The sequence below is a fragment of the Pongo pygmaeus genome, chromosome 3 (genome assembly GCF_028885625.2).
Source record: "Pongo pygmaeus isolate AG05252 chromosome 3, NHGRI_mPonPyg2-v2.0_pri, whole genome shotgun sequence".
Lineage (NCBI taxonomy): Eukaryota > Metazoa > Chordata > Mammalia > Primates > Hominidae > Pongo > Pongo pygmaeus.
This window is the reverse complement of record NC_072376.2, coordinates 86538351-86558691: the sequence shown is the minus strand read 5'-3', so window position 1 is coordinate 86558691 and position 20341 is coordinate 86538351.

The window sequence follows — 20341 nt, the reverse complement described above, 5'->3', positions numbered from 1 at the left end:
GGTGCTCTTAAGGGGTAAAGGGCTTCCAGGATGTACTCTGGCAGTTAAGAATGGAGATTGAAATAGATCACAAAGAATTGGTATAGTGTCATTCTTGAATATTTTGGAGGGTGGAGGGAGGATAGACTGATATCTATGTTTCGGTGACATTTTATGTAAAGACTAGGTAACTTCTTGGGGTCTTGACTCTGCTAATGCACATACGTAACTCTGCCAATGTGCATACGTAACAGTGCTTCTCACTGTTTTTAAACTTCATTTGTGAATCCCAGATCCCACACTTATTAAGTTGGAGTTGTTTAACAGGCTTGAGTGATAGTTTTATCTATAGAATGGAGCTAACAGAACATATACCATGAAATACTTCTGAGATTGAAATAGTTTCACATATTCAAAGTGCTGAAGATAATGCCTGGTGAATAGAAGGTACTCAGGACATAATACTTCATTTCTCCCTAAACACAGACACAGGCACATATACACACACATACTCACACTGGCTAAGAAACAATCCTTGTCCATGACAAAGATTTCAGATAAACAGCATATCACTAAATGTTAGAAAGGGTCCCTTATATTATTGCAAAATAAATAAAAGTTTACTGGATATGAATTTCCTCATTTGTAGAGAGTGTTGCAATGTCATGACGGCTAAGCAAAGTTTTCACGTATGCACAGTTGTTGGGTAATCACGAAGATACTTAATTATAAACACCAACTCTTCAAAATTTAATGTGGGGAAGATCTTTGTTTTTTATAAAAGAGAATTGAGCAATAAGACATAGTATTTTTTAAATGTCTAAACTTCTTTTTCTGGGAGGCTAGGTAATAAAGAAAATAAGAAGGTATTTATTTGTGTTAAATGCCATCAGGTATAATATGGGAATTAATTTCACTTTTAACTGTTTATAGTTTACTACATATCCAAGCTGGAAAACAGAAATAAATAATTTGATTATTCCTTTATCTGGTTTTTCTTTATTGATAAGCATAACATCTTTTTTCATTTTGGTTCTTGAGTTGATATCAATTGTATATTGTAAACGCTGTAAAATAAACTTTATAAGCCTGAGCTTAAGTTTTTCTTTAGAATTTTTTTCAGAAACTATAAATATTACAACATTTTTGGAATGGCTGTGTATCTGAAGTCTTATTTTTTCAAGGACACAGCTAAGTTATTAAATGGATTAAATAAAGTCCCAAGAAGACCCTTGAAAGCACACATAATAATAATGAGAAAATGTCTGAAAGATTCAGTAATTTGGTAGTTACCTATAAAACTACAAGTCAACTAGTATTTGCTTTAAATACTCATAAAATTATTTATTCACTTAAACCTTAGTCACAGAGTATATGATATTATTACTGGCATTGAAATATAACAAATTTCACAAACAAATTCTTCCATTCACAGAGCTGTTTTTTTTCATTATTTTAGCATTCCTACTAGCTAAACTAATTCCATTGATTCCACTGATTTGAGTGAGGGTAATTTTGCAGTAGGAGGATAAAAACATTATTTTTTGAAACAGAATGGACAGTGATCTCTTATAAGCTAAATGGTATTTCTCCAAAATTCATATGTTAAAGTCCTAGCCCTTAGTAGCTCAGAATGTGATTGTATTTGGAGATAAAGTCTTCAAAAAAGTGATTAAGTTTAAAGGAGGTGGTTACGGTAGGCCAGAATCCAATCTGAATGGTGTCATAAGAAAAAGAAATTTGGACATACAAAGAGATACCAGAAACATTAGAACACTCAGAGGAAAGAACAGAGCTAGAAGGTGGCTGTCCATAAGTCAGAAAGAGAAGCCTCAGGAGAAACCAAACTGTCTGACACCTTGATCTTAGCCCTCTAGTCTGCAAAGCTGAGAAAATAACCTTTTGTTTTTCAAGCTGCCTAATCTGTAGTATTTTGTTATGGAAGCTCAAACAAACTAATGTCGATTTGATCTTTACAACCCCTTAGGAGGAAACTAAGACTATTATTCCTTTCTTTTTTTTTGAAACAGTCTTGCTCTGTTGCCCAGGCTGTGAGTGCAGTGGCACAATCTTGGCTCAGTGCAACCTCCACCTCCTGGACTCAAGAGATTCTCCTGCCTCAGCCACCTGAGTAGCTGGGATTAGAGGCATGCACCACCACGCCTGGCTAATTTTTTGTATTTTTAGTAAAGACAGAGTTTCACCATGTTGGCCAAGCTGTTCTCAAACTCCTGGGGTCAAGTGATCCTCTTGCCTTGGCCTCCCAAAGTGCTGGGATTATAGGCATGAGCCACCATGTCCAGCCGACTATGGGTATCATGTTGAAGATATGAAAGCATATTTTATAAGGATAAGTTCCTAGAACCAAGGTTGCTGGCTCAAAGATATATTGCTTCTTATATTTAAAATGTGATAATGTTCCCATTTCTTTATCAACCCGAGGGCTACACCATTAAACAGAAATAAAGCATCATTTATATAAAGAAAATTAGTCCTTTGCTCTAGGGATGTCTTGCCAATATTTTGTTTGGACTTTGATTTTTTTATGATACTTTTTTGACACCTCTAACATGTTGTGTGGTTGAATTTATTTGTCTTTTATTTTACAATTTCTGTTTCCTTGTCCACATTCAAGAAGGCTTTCACTTAAATATTACAAAAAAAATTCCCTTGCCTTCTCTAGTACTTTCATAGCTTCATTTTTACGTTTAAATACTTGATTCATCTAAAATTTGTTTTAGTGCAAAGAGTAAGTAAACAGCTTATTTTTTATATGCCTATCTCAATTTCTCAACATCATTTATGGAATAATCTATGTTCTTATGCACTGATCTGTAATGTTATTTCAGTGTTAAGACTCTATTGCTTCCTATCTTTTGATTCTGTTTTGCTCTATTGATGCAGCCAGTCTATTTCACAAATTGACCAGTTGTTGTTTTGTTATTGTTGTATAAAATCTCAAGGCTTTCCTTAGAGAGAATTTACATTATCATGATGCTGAGTGTTTCTATGCAAGAGTGGGGTATATTTTCCAATAGATTCAAATGTTCTTTCATCTCCCATAATAGCATTTTAATATTTTGTTCATAGGGCTCTTACACATTTCTTATTAAATTTATTCAAAGATATTAAAAATCATTCTGTGATTACTGTTTTCCATTTTATATTCTAATTGGTTATTGATTCTATATAGGAATGCCATTAAGTTGTATATATAAATTTTTTTCAGCCATCTTACTGAAATATCTTTCTGATTGTAATAGTAAGAATAGTAGGAATTGTCTTATTTGTTCTGACAGGAGACTTGAGGCAATGTTAATATCCATGAACTAAATACTGGTTAATCAACATGGTGCATCAAACAAGGCAGTACTCTACAACTCTGGAATAAATGACACAGCCTTGAATACACTGGCACTGAAAAATCTACAAATACATAATATTAGGTTAAAAAAGCCCAAAACTAGTGTTTCCAGTATGGTATGACAGCCCCTTGTTCAAAGCAGCTGTCACCTAGGGGGTCTCAAAGGCACTAGGCATACAATACCATTTCATTGTTCTTGGAGACAACAATCTTCAGGAATCGTAGAAAAGACAAATGATATTATCAAAAGGCACCTCAAAAAACTGTCTAAAGAGATTCATCTCCCCTGGATTACTCTTCTTTCCATGGCACTAGTATGTGTTAGAAACACCCTTCGAAGCTGGGTTTAAGTTCCTTCAAAATGATGTATATATAGATGGCATTTTCTCACCAGTGGTTTCTTGCTAAACCAACAAACCCCCGATTTGATTAGACATGTAACTTCTTTGGCCCATTTCCAATAGGAACTGAAACAACTGTCGGAGGACCAATCCCGTGAACTCGAACCACCTCTATTCAACCCAGGGGACCTAGTACTGGTAAAGGCTCTTCCTCCCTTTTCTCTCTCTGTAGGTGTAGATTGGGAGGGGCCTTCCACTGTAATTCTTTCTACTCCTACATCAGTAAAGTTCACTGGAATAGATTCTTGGATTAATTATACTTGAGTAAAGTCTGGGAAACTGATGGAATTACCTCTGTTGACCCAGAAGAGCACCCGAAGCAACAGTGTGAAGAAATGGGAGACCTCAAGCTAAAAATCACAAAACATAAGTGTCAATAATTAACCTTCAATGGATACCCTCTTTATAATCTCACCTACGCTTGCTGTACTCGCTTTTGTTCTGTTCCTCACCATAAGGCAGCTTTGCCAAGGACTCCTTAATACTGAATGCCGCTGGGATTATCTACTCTCCTAAACAGCTCTCTCTCTTCTAAAGTTTAATTGCCTTCCCCCATACAAGATTTAATTTCCTTCACTGGGGTGAAATATCTGTGGCCACAACATTGTTTTCAGAATGATTAGTCTATTTTACTTCTTTTTCTGTTATCGTTGGCAATAGAGCTTTTCCTTTTAGCTCCTTTTTGTATACTACACATATTTGGTCCATGCATATTTAACCTCCTTGTAAAATTTGTTTATTCTCACCTAGAGACCATCAAACTCCAAATGGTCATGCAAATGGAGCCACGGGCAATGGGTCCCATTACCCGGGAAACACTTCGATAGGCCTCTGAGAGATCTGACTGCCGTTTTCCCAAAACAATGCACCCTGTCAGCATAAAGCAGTTAAGAGCGGTTACTGTCTGTATCCTAACAGCAGTTAGATGTACCTCTTCAGAGGGGGGATTGATAGCAAAAGGAGGCAGACAGATTCCTAGGCAGATAGGGACAGGTCCCCGGTGAAAGCCGACCTTCAAGCCAAAGACAGCCTGAAGGCTGAAAACTCAGCTGACAGTTCTGGATAGCGTCCACGACCAGAGTGAGAATACCCTCAAAGCATTTTAGCCAATCAAATGGTGCTTTTTCCACGCCTCCCCATGGACCAGTCAGAATGCACTCTCCTCTTCTGAGCCAATGAAAACCCTGAACTGAGCCACACATTGGATTACTCACTTTCCGGGCCCCCTCTCACGCAGATGACTCCCCTCCCTTGGGTCCCCTCTCCAGTGATAGCTTTCCTTCTGTTGCTCAATAAAATTCTTCTCCACGCTGCTTACTCTCCAGTGTCTGCGTACCTAATTCCTCTTGGTTGCAGGACAAAAACCCAGAACTCACTGCCCTGTGGGCAGCGGGAACAAACGAGATATAACACAAATGAACTCTAAAACGAATGATCTGTAACACCCCCGTTTGCCATGTTGCAGGCGGCAGGAACGCGAGGGGGCTGTAACACCTGTTGGTGGCTCGGACCTCAGGACTCCTTGGGTGAGAGCCATAACACCACTTGGAGCTCCACAGTTGCTTGCCACTCCGAGTTTTTGGGCACCACTACATCCCCCTCATCCACACACCGGTGCCCAAGGTGGAAGCCAGTTGCGGCATGCCTGGACCAATCGCGAGCTGAGTGCAGAGCTGCAGCGGGAGCAGGTTCTGGGCTGGTAGCGCGAGCTGAGTGTAGCCCACTGGGTTGAGTGGGCAGAGCAAACCCTGTAGTCATGAGCGAAGCTGGGGCAGAGATGCCACTGGCTATGAGATTTCCGGCTGGCTAAGTACCCCCAAAAAACTCCTTTAACACAGTAACCGCTCCCTCCTGCTGGTGGAGCCACAGGGAAGAAAATAAGCTGCTTGGGTGCCATTCCCTCTGCATGCTGAACAACAGAATCCTGTGTCACTAGTTTATGCGTAGAAAATCTCTGAAGTGATACAAAATAATTTTTATCTCTGAAAAGTATACCTAGTGGTTAGGGAACAATAATGGAAGGAAGTACTACTATTATCTGAATACCCTTTTTATTATCCTTTGTATCATGTTCATATACGATCTATTACAAGAGAACTGTTTTTTCCTTTTTGAGACAGTCTTACTCTGTCACCCAGGTTGGCGTGCAGTGACAAGATCTCAGCCCACTGCAACCTCCACCTTCCAGATTCAAGTGATTGTTGTGCCTCAGCATCTCAAGTAGCCAGGATTACAGATATGCACCACCACACCTGGCTAATTTTCATATTTTTAGTAGAGATGAGCTCTTGCCATGTTGACCAGGCTCGTCTCAAACTCCTAGGCTCAAGTGATCTACCTGCCTCAGCCTCCCAAAGTGCTGGGATTACAGATGTAAGCCACTGTACCCGGCTCTGTTTTCTCAGAAGCTTAACAGGCATACAATTTCAAAAATTAAGCTTGATAATAATATTCTAACTTTACCTGAACTCCAAGCATTTTACATAGCTGTAGTTATTAAATATATGTATTGGAGTGGTTCTAAAAGAGGAAGAGTGAGCAATAAAACAGGATTTAATCTTGGAAATATGAATATAAAGTAAATATATATAGTATATATTTTTTGCCTTACTATATATAATAAATAGATATGTGACAAACGAGTCATGATAAATTTAAAAAGAACTAAAATTTTCATCTTGCTATACACAGAATCTTTAAAAAATAAAATAAGTCAACTTTTTTGTGTGTGTGAATGGAAAACCTTCTAAAGCAAAAATAACTTGTGGTAAAGATCTTTCTATATGAAAATATCACTTTTAAAATTATATATTTCAAAGAGAAATATAGACTAAATAAAAATGGGGAAATGACTTGGAATAAACACTTGCAACACAAATGTTAAAGGGTTATATTTGAAGTGTTTTAAATTTTTTATATCTAAATTAAAAAATTGTTCAACCTAATAGATAAACTATGAAGATGAACCAACATTTTACAAAACTAGAATGACAAACGTCCAATAAACAAAGGAAAATATTCAATCTTACTTGAAACAGAAGATGCAGCTAATTTTATTCCATTCTGAGATGAGTTTTACTTGTCTTTGTTCATTGTGTAACCTTGCAGCACAGATATAAGAAATAATTCTCATAAATGTTTCAATTTTGTGATCAATATTTTTCATGACAGTTTTAAGAGACAGGCAGCTATACTTGGCTATTTCTAGGTGAGTGTCCTCCATTTTTCAACATTCACCTTAAAATCATTACAGTACTTGGTTATGTTAATATGTTTCTATTTAATCCAAGTGTAATCTGCATTTTATAGGCCTTAACAACTTTTGGGTCACAATAACAGAAATGTCTCCTGTCTTTTGCTCTTTACTGAGTAGTCACCTGAAGTTTTTCTTCCCCTTTTTCCTCCCAGCTTCCTCTCTCCCTCCCTTTCTTTCTTTAATCCTACCTTTTTTTTTGGATAAATTTTTAAAATGTAGAACAGTCCAAAGATTTATCTACTCAATATTTATATACCCACCTTGTAAATTGTAAAGTTTTAATATTTGCTTCCAGTTCTTTTTAACACATGAAATTAGATAATATAGATAAAATACCTAAACTTATATAGTATTTCTTTCTTACTATACTCTGTTCAATGTGCTTTCCATATATTTAAGTCATAACTCCATATGTAACTAGTATATTAAATCACCTATTAGCTAATGCTTATAACAATTTTATCAGTTAGCTTCTACTATTATCCCCATTTTATGAATGAAGAAACTGAGGTGAAGAGAGCTTACATAACTTTCCCAAGGTTCATGTATTGTAAATGATAGCACCAAGAAACCCAAGCTTGGTAGCACTGGAGTCCCTGCTTTTAGTTTCTCTCCTATTTTAAAAGTGATACATAGTACTTCTCCTTAAAACATAAATATTTAATGATATTAATAGTTAACTATATCTTTTACAGTCATTCTTAGTTTTTATAATTTTGTAACATGGTCTCTTTTTAGTCAATATCTTCGTTCTTTATTTGAACAAGACAAGAATTTAGCACACCGGAACTCCCTTCGAAATTCTCCCTCTAATCTTCCTTTATTTTTCTTGTCTGTAAGTTTCACATTGTTAATTTGTAAATGTTGTCAAAAATTAATTTTAATTTCTACTCAATATTTATTTTGGGTATTTTACAAACAGATATCTCTGACTTCCTTGCTCATCACTGATACTTGCATGGTATTTTTTTTTTCTCCTGGGTTCTTGTTTCATCTTGCTGAAATATATTCATTGGCAGTCTTTTCAGTATCATTTAGATGTGATACGGTTTGTCTCTGTCTCCCTACCCAAATCTCATGTTGAATTGCAATTCTCAATGTTGGGGGAAGGACCTGGTGGCAGGTAATTGGATCATGGGGGTGCACTTCCCCCTTGCTCTTCTCACGATAGTGAGTGAATTCTCATGGGATCTGGTGGTTTAAAAGTGTGTGGCACTCCCCCTTCTCTCTCTCTCTCATGCCACCATGTAAAGACATGCTTGCTTCCCCTTCACCCTTCTACCATGATTGTAACTTTCCTGAGGCCTCCCCAGGCATGCCTCTTGTACAGCCTGTGGAACCATGAGTTGATTAAATCTCTTTTATTTATAAGTTACCCAGTTTCAGGTAATTCTTTACACTAGTGTGAGAATGAACCAATACAAGAGATATTAAACTCTTAGTCTTTTGTAGATACAGAATATTATAAGGTCTATGTTCAACTTAGACTTTGCTGGGAAGGACAATAGGAGTTTATAAGCCCTAAGGATGAGCTTAATGGGGAAACTTGAAAAAAATTGGAAGACAACTACCAGTAGTCTTTGGAAAGGTAAACCTCTGATTAAAACATAGATTATATACATAAAAGAAAGTAAGCAAACATTAACTGGTGAATTACCACAAAATTACATTAAATTTATTGTTTGTTTTCTTAGACAGGATCTCACTGTGTCACTGCAGTGAGATAATTTAGGAATTAGAGAGACTGAGGGGTCAAAGAGGATAGATATTATTTATTATTTAGGTGCACTGGCCCAGTCAGATTAACATCCAAAAAGACTGAGCCCCGAACAAAGAGTGAGGTTACCTTTTAAGCATTTCATGGGGCAGGGGGAGATCTGTGCAGGGGGAAGCATATTACAGAAGTGAGAAACAAAGACTGTTATACAATCAAGACACTCATTACGTTATTTCTAACTTTTCAAGGAAAAACATATTTTATGACTTGAGTTTATCTGCCTAGTAACCTTGCAACTGCACAGCTAGAGAAATAAAGTTAGAAACATTATTTCTAACTTTTCAAGGAAAAACATATTTTACGACTTGAGTTTATCTGCCTAGTAACCTTGCAACTGCACAGCTAGAGAAACAGGGTCTTCACAATGCCTGGGAAAGAGAGAGATAAGTCTCACTAGCCACAGACAGAAAAACAGGCAGTTAATTTTTAAAGGACTCCACCTCTTTTTCTTTCTCAGGGGGAATTGGATTTTTTTACATACAACTGAGTTTTTGCTTACACATTCTTTAATTTCTTTTAATTCCTGTTTCATCACCAGGCTGGAATGTAGTGGTGCAATAGCAGCTCACTGTAGCCTTGACCTCCTGGGCTCAAGCCATCCCCCACCTCACCCTCCCGAATAGATGGGACCACAGGTGTGTGCCACCACACTCAGCTAATTTATTTAAAACAATTTTTTTTTAGAGATGAAGTCTCCCTTTGTTGCCCAGCTGGTCTGAAATTCCTGGTTTCAAGTGACCCTCACACCTCAGCCTCTTAAAGAGCTGAAGTTATAAGCATGAACTATTGTGGTAAGTCTGTTTGTTTTTTATATTATCATCATAAAGTTTGAGTTTCTCTTTCCATATGTTTTCTAAGAAGAATAAAATAATTTATAAATTTGGTTGATTTATAATCCTGAATCACAAAATGTTTGTTTAAAAAACTATATTTGTTAAAATATTTGTCCTAGAAAACTTTTAATTTGAACTTGCAAACTTTGTCTGTCAAAAAATGTGAAATTAACTCATGGTATAGGCCATGGTTGAATTTTTGTAACTTCAATTATACATAAGTGGTTTGAGTTTACCTGTTAGAAATATCAAGATCCTTTGTGCTTGTGGCTGAATGTCTGTTTTTTTGTTCTTACCATCAAAGGTGGTAGAATTCTATGTTAACAGAGATTTCCCCCGAGTATTTTGAATACTTTATTCCATTGTGTTATGGCATCTGCTTTCACTGATGAGAAATCTACTACCATTATAATTAACTGGTTTTCTTTTTTAGTAATATTTCTTTTGGTGTGTATGGCTTTGAAGTTTTTAAACTATGTTTTTTAAACTAAGCTTTAAGACTATGAATACAACTTCAATTTAAAGATTTATATCCTACTTTCATTCTGAAGGTTCTCAGCCATTATCTCTTAGATATTTCATCTAACCTAGCCTTTCCTTCTGGAACTCATGTTGGGCTCTTTTTTTTTTTTTTTTTGTCTGAAATTTTCCTGCTTTACATCCCTTTACTTTGTGATGCATTCTAGCTGATTTCTTCAGATCGTCTTCCATATTTCTAATCTTCTCTTCAGCTGTGCCTACTGTAGTACTTAATCTACTTACAAGATATGTTTTTAAATACTGAAGACTTTATTTTTAACTGTAGGATTTTTACCTGTCTATTTTATCCATATAATGCTCTTATCTTATGGGGTGATTCCTTTCTTGTCTCTGAACATTTTAAGCTCCACTTTTCAAAAGGCCAGTTAGATCATAATTTCTCTAATTACTTTGGTATGAATTCCACACTAATTGGGTCTATGGACACTCTCTCCTCTGAAATTATCTGTGTGTTTTATAATTTTTATTCATGAGGTCATCTTAAGTTGGAATTTGTTCTCTGGAAGGTCATCACATACCATTTGCTATAGAACTTCTCCATAAGACTATCTATGTATAACTCTGCTTAGGTGCAGTGAGGGCCACTAGTTCTGAATCTTTCTTTTATTTTACACTGCCATACACACTTCTTTTACACTGTATTTTACATGTGTAAAATACACATATTTTACACTGCCATCCACACTTCTTTTATTTTACTGTGCCATATGAGTAATATGATTTCAGGCCCCTGCTTCTTCTTGGTATATATTCAAGTTCTGATTTTTTGGAGTTGACTCTGTTTCTACCCACAGCCTGTGCATTTTTTCCCATTTATTGAAATCTTGACTGTCTGGTGCAGATTTTCTGGTCTTTGATCATAAATAGAACAGAAATTTCCTAGCTCAGGGCTCCATCTTCTCATGAGATCATAACCATCCTAAGGCATCTTAAGGCTAACCATGCCCTGAGGTATCTATCTAATGCAATCCCAACCACAATTCCTTTCTCCACATGGTGCTTCAACTTCAGCTCTATGACTCCAGAATCATTCTCTTTTTGACACTTAGAGATTTCTATTTCTGTCTTTTAAGTTCAGTCATATAGTAGCAACTTCTGACACTCAAATAGTTTTCCAGGTTAAAATGTATGCAGGAAAATGTTATAACTATGATGATATCAAAAGCCATAGAAAAAGAACTTTACACAATTATGTTATGAATCCTAATGATGGCATCAGCTTCTATTGCTCTGCTAGCTAAAAAAAATACAGGAAATCTGTAATACATCGTTTTGTTGTGACAGAGTTGTGTTAGTGTTAAATGAACATTTCTGCTGAAGTGATATTGTTGAGGGTCAAGCTGTCTCATTTTGTACTCCAAGGTTTTCAATAGAGCTGATATTTGAATAGCCATCTGTAATTTTGAAAAGATGCTGTTAGAATCACATAATAGGCAGTGAACAGCAAATTATCAAAATGAGTATGCTGAAGAGAAAGAAAGGATAGCACTTTACTAGTGCCAGTACAGAAACAGGAGTTGGCATTAATTGACATTTCAGAACATTTTCAGACATATCCTAACAGGGAACTTTTTCTTTCTCATACATTTTGGTGAGAATGACTCTCATTTTTGTGTGGCAGTCTCTCATTAATAAAAACTTGCATATAAAGAACTTTACATGGATGACACACAGGAAAAGCCATGACACATAACTTTAGCTGGAATAATTTTTTGTGCTTCCTGTTTTATTCATGCTGTTCTTCAACAAGCTATAACAAATTTCCTACGTAAGTTGAAGCCAAAAAATTTTTATGGCTAAATTTTACATCAACAGTCTATCCACATACTTTGAATAGGATGTTTTGAAAGCAATCTGTTAGAAAATTTCTGGTGCTCAATATTTCGGATTTTTCCCCATCTTTTGAAAGCATAAAGTTTTAAAAATGGCAGAGTTAGAAGTAATAGTCTCCTTTCAGAGAAAATGGTTATTTTGTTTGCTTTTCATTTCTACCTTCAAAGACCTTCAACAGGATGTGCCTATGACTAATTGGGATAGGAAAGATATGCATTATTTTTGAAAATATAGACTCCTAGGCACTGCTTCCTGGAATTCTGATTTTCTTTATTTCTGTTAAAGCCTGGAAATTTTTATTTTATTAAACACCAACTGTAAATGATTACTTTTCACATTAAATATTGAGAGCCATTGATATGAGGCGGCATGAAAGAGCATGGCAGTCAACACACCAAGAAAGGTATCCAGGGTGTGCAGATTTCTGCGCAGGCTCGTCATTCCTTTATTTCAAGGCCACATTCATTTGTAGAACAACTGATACTTAGAATTCAGTGAACAGTTTTATTCTTGCTACACACAGCGAAGGCAAGTGGAATTTAACCTGTGTCATGTGGCTGGGGGTGGTAGCTCACACCTCTAATCCCAGTACTTTATGAGGCCAAAGTGGGAGAATCACATGAGCCCAGAAGTTCAAGACCAGTGTGGGCAACATAGGGAGACCCCATCCCTACAGAAAATTTAAAAAGTTACCAGGCATGGTGACACATGCCTGTGGTCCCAGCTACATGGGAGGTTGAGGCAGGAAAATTGCTTGAACCCGAGAGGTCAAGGCTGCAGTGAACGATGATCATGCCACTGCACTCCAGCCTGGGTAACAGAGTGAGATCCTGTCTCTTAAAAAATAAAAAAGTGTGTAAGTGTGTGTATACACATTTTATGAAAGAGATATATATACACACACACCCGTATCTTTATATATATATATATCATGGGATTTGAAATTTATAAACTGGATCTATAGAATTTAATTAAGAAAATTCCAGGAATACAGGCAGTTTTGCAAGGAGAGATGGCAACATAGAGGTGATTGAAATATAAATGAATTTAAAGAGTTTAGGACTAATGAGGGGTTTCATTATAAAGTAACCCAAAATATCTGATGAGAATTGCTTACAATTTTCTCATGAATTGGCTAAGAAATACAAAAATTACTAGAATTTGTAATTTAAGTAATGTGATTACTAGTATATCATTGGTAGAAGTAATCCTAAAATGAATGGCCAAAAGTACACACAGTTAAATTCATCATTTACGAAAGTATTCACATTAGTTGACTGAGCATTGTCTTAAACATAGTACTTGTTTTAGCCAACTTTTAAGCATAATTTAAAAATAAGCCATGGATTTACTGTCATTTTGTAGTTTTATTGTTTAAATTTTTTGTTGTGATGCTGCTACTTTTTAATTATTGTGGTTCATATAGAAAATAACTATTCAATTTTTGATTTGAAGACTGATGAGTACCTATGCTCTTCTATACCAGCATATAAGTTTTCAAAATCTTATTTTATTACATCTTAATTTATTCTTATTTTATTACAGATTTCTCTAAAATAGAACATTCAAACTACTGTAATTTTTGATTTGCTTATTTTAATTTTAACATTTATGCCAATCCATTAGACATGTTGAGAAAATTATCAAGCTAAATCTTTGAAGTGGGGCTTAGAGTCCAATTACAACACACAATAGCTTTGATGTGGGCTATCCCATCAGAAACCTTTGTGCCATAAATTTTACCTATATGTCTAAATACTGTATCATGTCTTCAATCAGTTCCAAGTATGCCAAAAACTCACTTGTCTGCTTTAAAATGTCTTCAGTTGTTTTACATAAAACGGTTAACAAATCTAGGTCATCACAGACACCATCCTTATAAAAAAGGCAAATTTAAAAACTGCATAAAAGGCAATAACTAAATTATTGGCTCCCATTCAATTTTAAGGTTAAACAAATTTAGATTAAACTCAATCTTCCAATTATTCATTTAATATTCAAATGAGAGTTTTATAAAGTCACCTTCTCCGGCTTGGTTTCAGCTTGTGGTCGTATGATAAAGGTGGGGTCTCATAAAATATTCTCCAGTTAGATCCACTTTGCTATCCAAGGTGATTCTGACATTGACATTGAAGGAGGCTTTAAGCCATTTTCAGTTTGGTCCTCTAATTGGATTCTCCATTCTACCTAGTTATTTCTCTTTTTGAAGTTGCAAAATGGACATGATTTTCTTTCCAATGTGGCTGGTAGTTTTTAAATGCACAGTGAGACTGATGATTTTTGTGAATTTATTTCTTGGGATATTCTCACTAAAGAAACATCAAGATTTTGGGACATTTGCTGCACAGCAATAAACTGATCTTTAATTAATTATCTCATCATTTTTTAAAATTTATAAATCTGCTGTTGCTTGCCACTACTGGTTCACCAATTGTAGTTAAAAGCCTGCCTTAACTGCTTCATTTTCAAGTTCAGTGCAGTAATGGGCAATTACAATTTTTCAACATGCCTCGTGATTTCAAGTTTTTCTGAATTTTTCTCATCATAAATACTCTCTGTATAAGATTATAAACCAAATTTCTTGTTTTAAGTAAGTTAAGAAAGATGTTCTAGAAAAACAGAATTTTCAGTTTGTTTGTTATCTGGAGACTTATTGCAGAATGCTGGAACTCTTTTTGCTACATATTTAATATGCAAAGTAAGAAAAATATTTGTTATTTACACAAGCCTGGAATATGGTAAAACTGATTTATGGGAACCAGTGGTTTTATGTAATCAAAAATTAAAAATTGCTACTGATTTAGAAGGTTACAAACTAGTGTTTGAAAAAAACTTTCTGTAAAGGACTCATGGATGCATCTAGAAAGCATACTTGATAAACAGCATAACCATGTGGGTTACTAACTGCAATGTTAATATCCAGATCCTCTAAACGTGAAAAAAAAGTGCCATATTTTTTGTTATTCATTGTATGTGCAAATTTTTTAGTCTTTGAACTTTTCATTTAAAAAATGAGTTGGGCTTATATGAAAATGTGAGACTGTATATATGTATTAAAGAAGCTCTAAGGAGCAAAAATTTCAGAACTTTCTACTTTAATCTTTGAGTTAACGTGATAGCCTAGGAAGATGGTTAATGTTTAAGATAACAATGAACCCTAATGGCTGATTTATCTAAAGAAGTCCGAAGGCAAAGCTGGGAATTCAAAACATGGCTCAAATCAGGGGCTCAAACAATGTTGTTAGGAACCTGATTATCTTCTCTGCTTCTCTCTGTGGTAGTTTCATTCTCAGGTAGCCTATTGTTCTCTAGTAGCACTGATTGGCTTTAGCAAATCTAAGATGTGATTCTGCTGATTTAACAATGCAATCTGAGAGATCTCCCCATCACCTCCCAGAGAGGGTATCAGTAAAAATCCCAGGACTGATTTTCATTGAACTAGCTTAGGTGGAATGCATGCCACTCAGTTAATGATAGTAATACCTGTGGGCTGGGGGAAGTCCCCAAATGTTGGTGGGACCTTGAACCCAGCCGGTGCCCAGGTTCTTGACACCTTCACAAGAAAATATTCAAGGATGAGTCAGAAAATAGGGGAAGTACGGAGATTTATTTCAAAGTGAAAACTACACACTCAAGAAAGGGGAGTGTGGGTGTACTCAGAGTTGTATAGTGGAGTTTGAGACTTCTACCTTTATGGGTTTCTTTAACAAAGGAACAGAATATTCATGAGAGTTCCTTGAAAAAGGTGAAGATTTCTCTGAACTTTGGTGCCACCCATTTTTACACCAAATAGGTGTGTTCCTGGAACTGTCGTGGCACCTGTGGGTGTATGATTTAGTACGTTAATGAGCATATAATGAGGTCCTAGGTAAAAGCAAGGTCAAATCCACCATGTTGCGTCCAGTTTTTCTTAGGCAGCTCAGTCCACACCCTGTTTTTTAGGGTCTTATCAGCCCCTAGCCTCTTCAGCTATTTCAACGTTTTCTTTTTGCTACTTATGTAAAACTGCTGCCTGGAATTTTCTATTCTCTTGTGACCACGCTGTATTGTTCCTGTCTCTATAGCAGTAATACTGGGGGTAATGGAATGCTTCGATTACTTCTGGAATTAGAATTGAGGGATGCACAACTAAACCAGGTGCAATGAAGGTGAAGGAGAATGGTACTCCACAGCAAAATTGGTGTGGTTTTTGGAAGGGGCATGGATGCTGGGAAGGCACAAAAACAAATAAAAAACTTTTAATTTTTACAACATGCAAATACGAACCACTGGAAGATAAATCAATTCTAATCAGGTTTAAGGAGCAGCTGAAGGTATGCTCACCTATCGGAAGCTCTCTAGTTCCTCAAGCAAATGGACTTCAGTCTACCCAAAGCACCAGTATGCAGGTGCACCTGTTTGCTCAGCCTACCTAGACAGACCTAAACCCTGACAGTAACATGTGTTAGATTCAAAATGGGAACCCTAATACCTGTATATACCAAGTTTGACTCTCTTATTTCTTATAGATTCCTTTGTTTAGTGGTTCCTTTTTTAAATCAAATGTTTCATCAATTCTTAAGCAATTTCTTACTGTAAGATCTGCAGTTTGGGCTAATATATTGCCTAATATAGACTGCTGAAGGAAGCAAAACCATTTTTCTTGCATGCCATTTAAACACTTTTGAATAAAAGTAACAGTTTGCTCAAGGGTAAAACAGAGGGGAATAAGTCTCGAGGAAAAGAAGAAGAATTGGAGCTATTCCTGTTAGTACCGTAAGTTGATAATGTTAGGATGAAAACCATCTTTGAATGTTAGTTGATTTAAGAAGGAAAATATAGTCATAAAGGTTTCTAACCATTTATAACTTGAAAAAAAAGTACAAATAATATGATGAGAACTTGAATCCACAGTAATATGGGGCTTTGGAATTTTGTCCTTGACACTTGTAAATTTAGGTGGAGAAATGAGGGTAATGATAACCCCCAGGTCCCAAGGTCTTGAGTGCCTAATATCAGAATATTTCAAATGTTTAATAATTATGATGAAGGTTGAGACTGAGATACAAGGGTTGTGATAATTTCAAGGTACAGTCAGTTCTGTTTTAATGCTTGTTTTGAAAGTGTGAGTTTATTCCAACATAAAGAATAATCTGTACATAACAGGAACTTTGTGTTTGCTTAGGTATAATTTCACCTGACAGAAATGCTAGATGAGGCGGATAACTGTTGAGGAGAGCAGCATAGGAGAGAGCACACATGTGTGTGATTCTCAAATATCTACCAGCGATCTTGGCTCATGTTTGACTTACAAGCCACACTCAACCACATCTGCTGTTATAACTTTCCACCCAATTTTAAAAACCCCTCCTCCATCACTTGATAATAATTCACAAGCTAAACCCTGCCAATACCCACTTCCACAAGCAAACTGCAGGTCTTTTTAAAGACAACGTACCATGTTTATTGTACTGTTTATGTATATTTTAACGACCTAAAATGTATAAAATTGTGTTACCATTTTTAGAGATTTTTTTGGTGTTTTTAATATGTTACTGATGAAGTTTTTTGAATATTGTTTCTCAAACCCCCACTTTTGAATGAGTCTTGTAGGATATCCTGCTCAATTTTTTAGTGTAATGATTTTTAGGAACATATGTCACCTTGTAACAAAACTTACCGTGTTGAGTGTCAGTAAGAGTTTCAATGGGAGTTTTAGATGATTTATAATGAGTAACATTTATTGAATAAGTGCTATGATCTATGAATTTTACCTGTATTAGCTATCTGATTTAACTTAATCCTAAAATGATCCTGTGGGTGTGATTATTTTCCCCATTTTATAATGGAGGCAACTATGATTTAGAGGGATAAAATAATTTATTCTCAACCACAAAGCTAATAAACAGCTGGAGTTCGAAACCCAGCTCTCTGAGAATGCAGATCCCACTTTAAACAACACTGGGCAAACTCGACCATGGCCAAACTGTGCTAAGTGCAGCAGTACTTGTATTCAGAGAGACCAGCAGCCATGTGCTCACCTGCCTGTCACTAATTAAGACCACAAAGCCTGGGAACTGGACAGCCTTGCAGCCAAATCCAGGTTCCACCACTTACTGGGTGCATATCATTGAACAAGTTGCTCAAACTTTCTGAATTTCAGTGTTCTAATGTGAAAAATGGAATTCAATTGTAATAAAATAGCTAACATTCATTGAGCACTTATTATTAACCTCAAAACAATCTATGATATAAATATTGTCCCATTTCTACAAATGACAAAACTTGGGCTTAGAAAAGTAAAAAAAAAACTTGATTAAGGTAGCACAGCTAGTAGGAGTGAAGCTGGATTTCAACCTGTCTGTTAAACTCCAGACAATTGCCTTCTTAACCACTGTTGAACACAACCCCTAATAAAACCTTTCACCTGGATGTCTCTGAGGATTGAGGGAGATACTATCTGTAAATTATTTTGCACTGTGCTCAGTCTATGATGTAAATTTAATAAATGAAGTTCATTGTTATTATTACCATTGGAACTTAGCTAAGAACGTAAGTAATTATAATTCAAGGCAGAATGTAAGTATTTGAAAAGTACAAAAAAAGAGAAAGATGTCAAGGAAATTCAAAAGAAGGAGAAATGACATTTGTAAATAACACCATTCTTTAAGGAGGGGGCAGCATTTGAAAAAATAATGTGATCTTGGCAGAGGTGAGAGAGGGTAATACATGTAGCAGGAACAGTAGAGACGGTAAAACACAGAGATGGATTGTGTGGCCCATTTTCAGAGCATAGAGCAGCGGTTGGCCACAGCTGATGATATGCATAGGGCGAGGGGGGATGAGAAAGACAGATCACCCGAGCCTCCCTGGAGAGGGCTTCACACTGCAGGCTGAACAGTCCTTACTAAACATGGTGCACAATGGGGAGTCAGTGTCAGTTCTCAAGCTGGGAGGCAACATAAGCAAGCTTGTGCACTGAAAAGACAGATCTAGCAAGGATTATAGCAGAGAGTGACTGAAGGTGTGGGCAGGGCAGTGCCTGAGTCACCAGATGCCACCCCTGCCGGTTTCCAGGTGAGTGTGGGTTCTCCTAATAAGCACATTCCTGGGCGACTCTTTGATCTGAGACTCCTTTATGATTTATGGGGTTTGCAGTACAACGGGGCCCTCTACAGGCATCTTGATGATTAGACTCAGGAGAATTTAGATGAGGAAAGATTAAAATGAAACCAAAGAAGCAAGTTTGCAGACTTAAAGGCCCATAGGACCCTGTACTGGCAGCCTAAGCAGCAGCAGCAGTTGGGTATTGAGGCATGCTCCTTCTAACCAAAGTTACAAAAGATATAGAGCGCTGGCACAATGAAAATAGGACCAGAGCTCTGTATTTTTTATTTTTCAAAAGAGGCTAGATTTTTTAAAATAGTAAAACAGCTTGGTTTTTAAATGTGGGCTTGATTTAAAACAAACACCACGAAAGCTAAAGGGAATATGTCTGTGGACTGGATCTGCTTATCGGCATCACATTTCCAATGTACAACTTCCAACCCGGAAGGGAATGTGGAGGTCATCTTCAGAGTCTAACTTCTCCACTTAACAGGCAAGGATATCATATCCAAAGGGTCCCAGTAAAGTTCGGATCACACAGCTGAACTAGAACACAGATCATTTTAGTGCCAAACTACTGCACAGATTTTTTAAAATGTTATTTTCCAATTTTTTCCTAAGCTGGACCGCCGCTACTTACTGCTTTTCTGCAAGGTGCATGTGGGGCTGGGGTAGGATTGAGGATAATGTGGAGAGAAGAGGGTTGATGAGATTTTACTATAGACATGAAAACCACTTGGATTCCTCACCCTTCATCTCAAAAACAACCTGAGTCAGGTATGTCTCAAAGATAAAAAAATATTGGGAAATAGCTTGTAGCCAAGGGTTACAGGCTAGATTAGAATATTTCCAATATTCTCTAGGAATACTGGCTACAGGTTAGAGTAGAATATTCCCAATATTCCAAGAGAGTGCTCTAAGAGAATACTCCTCATTCCTTGAGTCATGAGGATAAGCCAGAGTTCCTTTACACTATAGAGTCTCTCCCCAGACTGTGCACTCAACTGTCAGCAGGCACTTGACATTGATCTGACCTCACCCTGAGGGTGTTATACATATCTTAATAATTTGCAGATGACAGCAGGGGAATTTTGTGGTTGATCCATGACAAATATTATTACTTTGTGGCCGGGCGTGGTGGCTCACGCCAGTAATCCAGCGCTTTGGGAGGCTGAGCAGGCGGATCACAAGGTCAAGAGATTGAGACCATCCTGGCCAACATGGTGAAACCCCATCTCTACTAAAAATACAAAAATTTACTGGGCGTGGTGG